Source organism: Cnephaeus nilssonii (genome assembly GCF_951640355.1).
Source record: "Cnephaeus nilssonii genome assembly, chromosome: 4".
Taxonomy (NCBI): Eukaryota; Metazoa; Chordata; class Mammalia; order Chiroptera; family Vespertilionidae; genus Cnephaeus; species Cnephaeus nilssonii.
The window spans coordinates 27,721,453-27,733,094 of record NC_137075.1 but is presented as its reverse complement, the minus strand read 5'-3'; positions in this window follow the sequence as shown (position 1 = coordinate 27,733,094).

The following is an 11,642-nucleotide window of genomic DNA, read 5'->3' as shown; positions in this document are numbered from 1 at the left end:
CAGTCTATGTTGTTCATCATTTCCCCTAGATGAGTGAGCTCATGTGATACTAGAAATACACTTATAAGAACCGAAAATGAGACAAGCAATAATGGTTATGCTGAGAGGCAAATGAATCAGTCTATAGTGAGTTTCTTTCTGGGCCAACAGTTCTTTTGAGTCCCAATTTCTATGTCAAACAGTTCCTTATGTGTACATAACAGCGATGATATTTCAGTTCTGGACGGTGGACAAAAGGTGGTAATGCAGGTCTGACCCTCTCTGGTTTGGTCCTGGGCAACCTGCAGTGATGCACAGCTGCTGACTGCTAGTATGGCAAGGCATCGTCAGCGTCTTTCATTTCTGGACTGTTTCTCTTCTGTCTTCATGGCTGGAGCACTCCTGTCACTTCCTCTCTGTTGCAGGAATCCACATGGTCTCGGAGTTGTTTTCTGAAAATATACAAACATATTCTCGACCAAAAGTTAATAAAGGAATCTTTCCTATAAATTTGACTTGCGATCCTTTTTCATTTTTTGCCCAAACGATTTTCCTTTGGCTTGTTTTGACACCATGTATATTTTACATGGGTGTCTTGCTGTTAGCATTACAAATGAAAGTTAATTTTCTAAGGTAAAAATTTTCTAGATGTAATTTACTTACAGGATATTTTTCCTTACATGATATTCTTCTACTATCCTCTTTTTTTGGTTTAAATATTAGGAGGCTTTTGGAAATTTTATGCTGTAATCTTGATAGCGTTTAAATTTTAATTTTTTGCACTAAAATGTGACTGCTTTAGTTCATTACATGTTATGCAATTTTACCATGAGATGAACTACCAATAAAAATTTTAGTTATCACTTTAGGAACAGCTTTTTTGTCCAGTACAATTGATTTTTCTAGAATATTCGCTTATTTCAATTAGCCGATTTAAATTAGCCTGAAAACTTGACTACTATTTTACTGTCAAATTTAATACTCTAACAACCATCTTATTTTACCCTGTAAATATTAGTGGAAAGGATTATTTGCCTTCTTGAGTAGGCTCTGAGCATTCCTGGTGCTAAGCTGGGTTTAGATATCAAAATCCCCAGTTCCCCGCATCATGGGTACAAGACATTTCCATCAAGTCTTGTTGCAGTGAGAGGGCAGCTGCTGTCGGCCAAGTCTCTGTCTATTACCTGGGTCCCGATTTGAGCCGGGCATGGGAAGCTAAGCAGCCCTGGGGGCAGGAGACCTCCCTCAGCAGGGGTGAGGGTTCAGGCCCCTGCAAACTTGGGGGGTGAAGGTCTGTGCCCCACCTCTGTTGACCCCCAAGTTCTCTCCTGATGGCCCCTTTGCGACTGTGCCTGTCTTAGGTTGTTCCTTCCCTGAGGAATCTTACCCATCTCTGGCTAACCAGCCATCCTCCAGGGCCAAGCAGGGTGATGTGAGGTTCAGTTCTGTCTCCTTGGTCGCCTATGCCCCCGTGGCCTCCATGCTGGGCCTCTAGTTTATATATATAAAAACCCAAGCGACCGTTTGACCATCTGACCGTCCAACTGGTAGCTATGATGCACAATGACCACCAGAGGGCAGATGCTCAATGCAGGAGCTGCCGAGTTTCAGACTTGAGAGCTGTGGTTCTTGGGTGATGCACCCAGAACCAGAGAGGAGGGAGCCCGATTCTGGGGTGCATCACCTGAGAACTGCCCTCTCGCAATCTGGGATCTCTCAGGTGATGTCAGAGAGCTGGTTTTAGCCTGATTCCCACAGGCCAGGCCTAGGGAACCCACCAGCCAGAGGGACCCCACTCACTCAGCAGATGCCCTTTGAGCTGTGGTGCTGCCCCAGGTGTGGCTGGCCAGGGAAGGACCGTGGGAGGTTGGCTCCAGGGTGTGTCCAGCCCATCTCACCCAGTCCTGCCCTGCCGGTCACCTTCTAATTAATTTCCTTTCAATGTGCCCGAATCCATGCACCAGGCCACTAGTATATATATATATATATATATATATATATATATATATATACACACACACACACACACACACACACACACACACATATATATATATATGAATGATTTCTGTAAATAAAATGATTACATACCTAAACACAAGGAAATAATAAAAAAATAATTCAAGGCAAGCAAATAATAAAATAACAAAAACCTTATATTATGGTATATATGAAAATTATGTGGAGGGAGAAATACTAGAAGCTGGTAACTCTACTCCCCCCCTCTCCCATTTAATATTTATGGTGGATTTGTATGATGTACTTTCAACTAGAACCTGAAACCAAGATGTATGTAATGCATGGGCATCTCCAAATTATCAGCACACAATTCACCACCTGTATATACTTTGTGGGAGAAGGACAACATTTGTTCCTTGAAAGCTCACTCAATTACACATAAACATGCAAAATGCACATAAAATATATAGACACTCACAAGTACACAAACACACACACACACACACGCACACACAAATATATATATATACACACATGAGCACACACATGCACTCATATGTTTGAACATGCACATATAAGAAAACACAAACACATACATACACATCCTCTTTCAGAAGAATATCTGGCAAAAGTCCAAAAGGATTAAAATCAATATTTTCATAGCTTGCCCTAGCAGGTTGCTCAATGGTTAGGGCTTTGGACTGGGGACTGAAGGGTCACGGGTTCCATTCAGGTCAAGGGCACATACCTCGGTTGCAGACTCAATCTCCAGCCCCAGTTGGGGCACGTGTGGAGACCACCAATTAATATGTCTCTCTCACATTGATATTTCTCTCTGTCTCTCCCCATCCCTTCCACTATCTCTAAAAATCAACGGAAAAATATCTTTGGGTGAGGATTAGCAAAAATAAACAGCTACAATGACAAAATCAATGGGAAGATTTTCATAGACAAAACTTAGAAGGTGATGAAAGTAGAGTCCATACCCCAGGAGCCTAGCTATGGAGCCCTTGTTATTAACGACAGTATTTGGGGGCGGCCTTTGTAATTCGAGAGTGAGAATATTTTCCTTAAAGGCATTTATTGAAGATAACTGTGTGATAATACGCATAAAGCCATTATTAACACAATGCCCGGCATATAGTGCACACTCATGGAATGTTAGACATTGTTTTATTAGTGCACGAATGTCATTATCAGAAAACCATGTGTTGCTTCACAACAATCTACAATCCTCTTAGTGCTACTTCTTTATGTGGTAAAATTTTGGGGACCCGTCAAAAGGAAAAACTCACAATTCTTGAAGACCGAGTATTTTATTCCAAGACCGGTGTTTTTCCACCATAACAAAAAGTTGTTTGTCAGGGGAAAATGTGTTCAGTCCACTAGTCTTTCAGGCTGAGTGCTGAGGAAGAGAGTGTTACAAACGACAGTAAAGTCAGTAAGTAAAAATGTGGAGGAGCAATGCTTCGAAGGAATAGAGAATGAGGTATTGAAGGTAAGATAATAATGAAGACAGTACATTTACTACATTTGATTTGAGGGGAAGGTAAATGAAGAGGAATTCAAAGCTGCCGTGCAGGTACTAAAACAAAGAAACTCTGGTTCTTCAAGTAGTGAGGAAAATTGGATAAAGTTGTTATTCAAATGTTGAGATTGATGGGCAGCAGGCTATTCAAAATCAATATTATCATAAAAGTAAGGTAGATTTGATGAAATCCAAAAACTTCTAGACCTTAAATCAGAAGATTTAAGTTTACTATAGAACCTTTCACAAGTCATTTAATTTGAGTGCCAGTTTTCTCAAATGTAAAAATGGAGATAATTCTTCCTCATCTATTAGTGTTGTATGGATCACAAATGACATAATGTAGGGAAAATAAATTTTAATTGTAAAAGTTCTTCAAGGTAAGAAATTAATTACCTTCCATTTATATATTTTCATAATTAGACATATATTACCTGTTTTCCTTATTTGAGATTGAGGATAATTATTTATATTTCTCAAGTTCCCAAGAACCTCGTAAAAACAAATATTTGTCAAACGAACAAATTATTATAAAATGTAAAATAAAAAAAAATGGATGCTGACTTACATCTATAAGAATTAAGAAAAAACTTGATAAAAATATTTAGATATGTGGATGGATAGATGAATACATAATTTTAAAAACTGTTCATTTTTCCATCTTTGGTTTTATATTGTTCTTTCATATAACCATCCTAATACTTTGCCTTACGTAAGACTTGATTACCAGGTGTACTCAATGTGAAATTATTTTTACCCCTACAGTAGCTGTATTAGGCTAATAAGAGTGTCGTGGGATCTGTTTATTACCTTGGCCTGATCATTAATGAGACTCATGTGGGTTTCAGTGTGTAATTATCTACGTTAAGGGAATGAGGTGGTTTCCTGCCTGGGAGTCAACCCAGCTACCAGAATGAAGAATAGCAATATTTCACCCTGGCAGTTCAATTCTACTTGGAGATAATAATATAGAAGTCATAACATTATGCTCATAATTCTCAGTGTTATTTTATCAACATTAAATGATTTATGTTTAACAAAGTTGTTTGCTGATCTGGGTATCCAGTTACTAATGTGATATTGAAAACCGTGCTTTTGACAATAAAAGCTAAGAAAGTTAGAAGGCTGCACTGAAATTAGAAACGGGATGTAGACTAGTATAAGGCCATGTGGCTATCTTATTTAAAAGAAACATAAGGAGTTTTACATAGTTTTGAATTGTAATAGAGCTTTGTCCTAAAAGAGTGATTATGAGTCATTTTTTAGAAACCCAGTATTCATTTTCTTGGGAAATTTACTTAAAATGCTGTTTAGGTACTCAGGTCCACCATAGCACATTTACTGTTAAGTGGACTGGAACCATGGGTAGTAATACACCTGTTTCATAGAAACTAATCCCAGTGATTTTAGGTGAAAATATGTTCCAAATTTTAACTTAGGTGTCAGGAATATATAGCATTGAGAGAAGATAGCCCATTCCATACCCACTTAACTCCCACCCAGAGAGGAGAATTAGATTATCTTCTGGTCCCTGGAGAGTAGCAACAGCTCTAGTTAGGAAGGCAAAGGTGTTAAATATTCCAGGGCACAAGTTGGCAAGCTTTTTATGTAAAATGCCAGATAGTAAATATCTTGGCTTTGTGGGCCCAGGGCAAAATTGAAGCTATCATGTAGGTACTTATAAACAAGAGAGAAAAACCTCCACATTTTTGAGAAGGAAGTAGGAGAGGTGGAGGGGGATATGGGGAGATGAATGGTGGAGGGAGACCTGACTTAGGGTGGTGAATGCACAGTACAGTGTATAGATGATGTGTTGTAGAAATGTACCCTTGAAACCTGTATAATTTTGTTAACCAGTGTCACCCAATAAATTCAGTAAAAAGTAAATAAAAATAACAATGATAATAATAATTATAAGAGAACAATACTTAATACGTTTATTTTATGCCAAGACACATATACATCCTATATAATAAAGAGGTAATATGCAAATTGACCCTCTTGTCCTCACAAGATGGCCGCCCCATGTCATCACAAGATGGCCGCCCCCACATTGTCACAAGATGGCTGCCCCCACGTTGTCACAAGATGGCAGGTAGGGGAGGGAAGTTGGGGGGAACCAGGCCTGCAGGGGAGGGCAGTTGGGGCCTATCAGGCTGGCAGGGGAGCAGTCAGGTGTCAATCAGGTTGGCAGGAGAATGGTTCGGGGGTGATCAGGCTGGCAGGCAGAAGCGGGTTAGGGGCAATCAGGCAGGCAGACAGGCAAGTGGTTAGGAGCCAGCAATCCTGGATTGTGAGAGGGATGTCCGACTGCCGGTTTAGAACCGATCCCCTGCACCAGGTCTCTAGTATTTACATAAGTTCTTTGGTTAATCTCTTACCACCACTCTCTTCCCTCTGAGATTAGTCTATGATTTATTTTGAATTAACTTTTATTTAGCATGTCATATACATACTAGAGGCCCAGTGCACGAATTCATGCACCAGTGGAGTCCCCCAGCCTGGCCTGAGGGATTGGGCTGAAACTGCCTCTCTGACATCCCCCAAGGGGTCCTGGATTGTGAGAGGGTGCAGGCCAGGCTGAGGTAACCCACCGGTGCACAATAGGGGCTGGGGAGGGATGCGGGAGGTTGGCCAAACAGGGAGGGACTGTGGGAGGTCTCCAGGGCGTGTCTGGCCCATCTCACTCAGTCCTGATTGGTCGGATCCCAGCAGCAAGCTAACCTACCAGTAGGAGTATCTGCCCCCTGGTGGTCAGTGCATGTCATAGCGACTGGTTGAGTTGCCAACTGTCTGCCCACTGGTGGTCAGTGCACATCATAGTGAGCAGTTGAGTGGCCTTAGCATGTCATTTGCATATTACACTTTGATTGGTTGAACGGCCAATTGGACAACCGGACACTTAGCATATTAGGCTTTTATTATATAGGATATATGTTCACTGTTTTTTGTAAATTCATATCTAATTTTCCCAGCGATGTTTGTTCAAAAGCTATCCTTTCTCCACTCAATTACCTTTTACCTTTGCCAAAAATTAGTTGGCTGTATTTGCATGGGCTCTTTATTCTGTTACATTAATTAATGTTTCTAATTTTTATCAGTACTACCCTGTTTATATTAATGTAGCTTTATAATTAGTTTAGAAATCAGGATATATATTGTTCTTTTTTAGAATTGTCTTGGCTATTTTAGTTCTGTGTCTTCCTATATGAATTTTAGAATCAGATTTTTTATACCAACAAAAAAATGGCTTGTTGGGGTTTTGATTGGGATTGCATTGAATTTATAGAGATTGGGGAGAATTGATGTCTTAACAATATCGAACTTTCCAAATTGTTCACATGGAACATCTCTCTATTTATTTGGATATTTTGTAGTTTCTTTGATCAGTGTTTTGTAGTTCTCTGCATAAATGGACATACTTAACTATTTCACTTTTGGGGGTTGCTATCTTAAATGATTATTTGTTTTTACATTTAAATTTTAATCGTTCCCTGTTAGCATATAAAAATAAAATTGAAAAAAAAATAAAATTGACCTCTCATGTTCTTTATTCTGTGAACTTGCTAAATTTACTTATTAGTTTCAAAAGGTTTTTGTAGCTTCTATGAGATTTTTCTACATAGATAATCATATCGTCTGCAAATAAGGACCGTTTTACTTCCTTTCCAATATAAATGCTTATTATTTCTTTCTCTTGCATCTTATTCTTGCTGGGACTTCCAGCATGATGTTGATGCCTTGTCTCTTAATTTCTGACTTGTTGATCTAATTCAATAACAAAATAATTCATACTCTACTGGGTCTTAAAAGAACACGTAAGAACTCCACTTTTATTTCCTTTTCTCTTTCAACATAATGGGCATACACTGGTATTAAAAATAATAAAAAGAGACCTGGTCAAGTGGCTCAGTTGGTTGGAGTGTCCTCCCAATGTGCCAAGATTTCAGTTTTGATCCCTGGTCAGGTCACATACAAGAATCAACTAATGGGTGCATAAACAAGTGGAACAACAAATCTCTCTCTCAAAATCACAAAGAGAACAAAAGAAACAACAGAAGAAAGACACTGTGATTCAGCCGCATCTTAATAAAAACAAAAAAAATAAAATAAAAAGGTCATGAGATGGAGATGTGTGGCATTTGAAACACTGGAGATGTATAACTACATCACTGTGATGCAGCGTGAAGCAATGAGAGACACATGTATGGTCTTTGTAGAAACTATTCAATTCTGCTGTTGTAGTCCAAACACCCTTAGATAATATGAGATAAATATTTATGAACACTAAAATACAAACCTCATACAATTTTTATATACATGAAATATTGTTCTTTTTTATTTATTCAAGCCATTTATAAATGTAAACACCATTCTTAGCTTTCAGACCATATTAAAACAGGTGGCAGTCCAGACTTGGCTCCCAGGCTGAGGTCTGCTGACCCCAGATCTTGGTGCTATGGAAAATATAGAGGGTGGAGGGGAGGAATAAATGTTGCATAGAAAGACAGAAACCTAGGGCTAGGTCAATACCCTAACCATATATTCTGAGAGAAGACAAGTCTGTGTATATGTGTATGCGCATGGGTGAGTATATGTGTGTACATGTTTATGTGTGGGCAAATCTATACTCTGTGTTTATGTGTCTATGTGTATGTTAACATATGCATATGTGTATGTATGTGTGGTTTCTATGCATGTTTGTGTGTGTATGTGCACGTGAGTAAGGACTCAGGAGCAAATCTTGCCTTTTCCCATGAGACAGGAACAAATAGCTGTGTGTTGATAATTTAGAGGTGCCCTCTATTAACTATATTTTGACTTCAGGATCTAGTTCAAAATTACATTTTGTTGCCCTGTTACAAAAGTATGGACAAATGTCTCTTTCAGTAGCATTACTCTTTTGACCAGCTAATTAGAAACTAATTTTTGCACATAACTACTCAGACAATTACACTGCTTTTAGGATCAAAATTTAAATCTCCACGCCTCCAAGCCATTTCTCTATTTACTCCTAATCTTATCTAAAATCTTGTATTAATACACACTGTTCTTTCTCGGAGTACATGACTTAATTTGTCTTCTAGTTTCAATTTTGTTTCCTCTTTCAAATATGTTATTTAACTTGTTGAAGTGTTTGGAGACACTATAAAGAAGGAAACTGTTGACTATCAAAAGGTTTTCTCATCTTGTCTGACTATATGCAGGGAGTGGGGTGGAGGGTGAAAAGGTCAGCACACACTTTGTTGCCAATCCCATATGTGAAATTCATGGGTTACTCAGAAAATAGCGTGTGCCTCAATCTACTCAGCTGGAAAGTCGGATTTTAAAAACTGGCATGCAGAGAGAGTATGGAAGGTATGGTGCCTGGCAATTGAAGGGGCTGTAGGAGATTTCTAACATATTACATGTCTCAAATGATGAGCACTCCAACTAATATAACCAGGAGATAAATGTTATTATTAAACACTGCCTTAGTCAACAAGAGTGTTTCCTGCTGTCTGTGGACACTGAGGATCAGAAAACATGTAAAATATTTAGAAGTAATTTTATTATAAAATTTACTTCTATCCTGTTAGCTGCCAGAAATCTCTAAAAGGAAAGAAAGGTTTGGGCAAAGGAGCAGTCCCTGGATCCATCAAATCCTCGTTTAATGATATACTCTTCATTTATTCAGCCTCTAATTATTTCATGTCTGGGGAGGGGTTGGGGGGAAGGAGAATTTTTGGCTTGCTTATATAAAATATTTTATTGTTCTCTTTCCAAGAAATATTCTGATTGCTTTTCATCCTTTTTTGAAATCATAGCATTATTCTTATGTTATGCATCTAGCAATATATAAAAAAAATAGGAAATGAATTTTATAAATAATGTATTAAAACTTTCAACTTTCACAAGTGCTTTGCCTGGCTCGGCGAGAACAGAGCTGTACCTATAGTTAAATATAAAAGAAACTGCTGTTTCCCAAACCTATGTGCCTGTCCTTCCCAAAGACAGAAAGAGGAAGTCAGCCTCACATAAATTAAAACAAGAATGAATATATCACTCATTAATTATAACTCTAAATAAGTATGTGGACACAGCAAATTATATATTGTATTGCAAAGATGGAAAATATCCTGCCGCTATGATGTTGGTGAACTGTCTTTGAATGCACAATTTATGCTGACCAGATTGTTTCTATACTAAAATTACCAGTAATATGGGTCTATAGAATCTGTGGAAAATAGATTCTGAATTGCAACGGAAGGTGGATGTTTACCTCTATTCCTATTTTGATCTGTAAGTTGATTTTGTTACAGGTCAGGTTTGAAAGCTAAATCCTGTTCATATATCTCCCCCCAAACAAATTGCTCAAATACATGTGATTTTATGCACATTGGCAGTGTATATAGATAAAAAAACTCCAAGTTGTTGGCATCCTTGAGGAGGAAAGAAGCAAAAGAAGGAGAGCCATACAAAATCTACACTACATAATTAGCCCTAGACTCATCAGACATTTAATCTTGAGTAAACTGAGTGACTTATCCCACCCATCTCCAGATTGGACCTCTGTAATCAACTCCTATTTTAGGAATGTACATGAGCCATGACTGCATCTCTGTGTCTATCTGTGTCTTTAAATATCTTAGTCTGACTTGAAAAATTGGAGATTACAACAAAATTAAATCAATATATAAATATTTAATGTTTGATCTTAGTTGAACTTAATAATGAATTTTCTTTCTGTTTATAGATAAGGACATTTCTTCCTAAACTGTTAGATTTTATCATCTGTATGACAAACATCTTTTCATCTCTATACTATGAAAACATCCATATGGATAGGCATCATTGTTTTTCAGGTGTCAAAATTTGTTGATAAATATATAGTTTATAAGAAGCCTATAAGTGGCAAATAACCAACTGTGACTATTAAACTAATATGAAATTCCAAATGTATGTGTGGTCTAATAAATAAAGCTAATAGCCAGGTTCAAATTAGGAATGAATTTATTCTATTGGTAAAGTCACTTTGACTGGCTATGCATAAAGACAATAAGAAAAAAAGCAAAAACTTACTGAAAATGATAAACTATGTTTGGTTTATTGATAAATCAGTCAGCATCCTTTGTCCTTTGTACTGAAATTATCTCTATTTCTAATCCATGGTTGTTTCCTGTTCATGTTATGTTCAGGAAGAACAGATTTTTATTACATAGGATGGTTAAATTTGGTTAATCATGCTTCTTTCTCAACGTACCATCTGTTTGAATCATTGTTAAGTTGAAGATAATTGAAATTAATCTGGCTATTTTAAGCAGGAAAGGATTTAATACAGGAATTAAGTTTGTATACGCTTATTAGAAACCCATAGAAATAACCCACCAGAGAATCTCTGCCTCTGTAATAATTAAGAACATATGCACCCCTATGTTCACTGAAGCATTATTTACAATAGCCAAGATCTGGAAGCAGCTCAAGTGTCCACCAGTAGATAAACGAATAAAAAAAGCTGTGGTACATTTACACAGTGGAATACTACTCGGCCATAAAAATGAAGGAAATCTTATCTTTTGCGATAGCAATGATGGACCTGGAGAGCATTATGTTAAGTGAAATAAGCCAGTCAGAGAAAGACAAGTACTATATGATTTCACTTATATGTGGAATCTAATGAACAAAATAAACTAACAAGCAAAATAGAAACAGACTCATAGATACAGAGAGCAGACTGACAGCTGTCAGAGGGGAGTGGTCCTAAGATCATATTTGGTATTTATAGCATCTTTTTTCTATACTGAATTCCATGCTACCATTGCCCTCAGCTGTTTGGAGTTAACTGGTGAGTAGGTTGAAGCAAACCTTCATTCTTGATGAGCCTGAGCCATTGGTGGTCATGACGGTCTTGGGTTGTTGGAATTGTATATGAACTTTAACCTCAAGACATGATAATATGAGGAGACACCCCCCCCCAATATCCCCTCCATTCCAGATACATACACACTACTCCCTGACACATGTTTTAAAAGTAGTCCTATGTCCTCTTAAAAGCAACATTAATCTTCCTATCCAACAGAGAGGCCTAAGGCAACCCCAAATGGCCTCATGGAAGTCTCAACTTCCAGATCTAGGAACTAGTGTGTCATCTGGTGGAAGTATAGTCAAGAAGGCAATACTACCACCTCTAAACCTG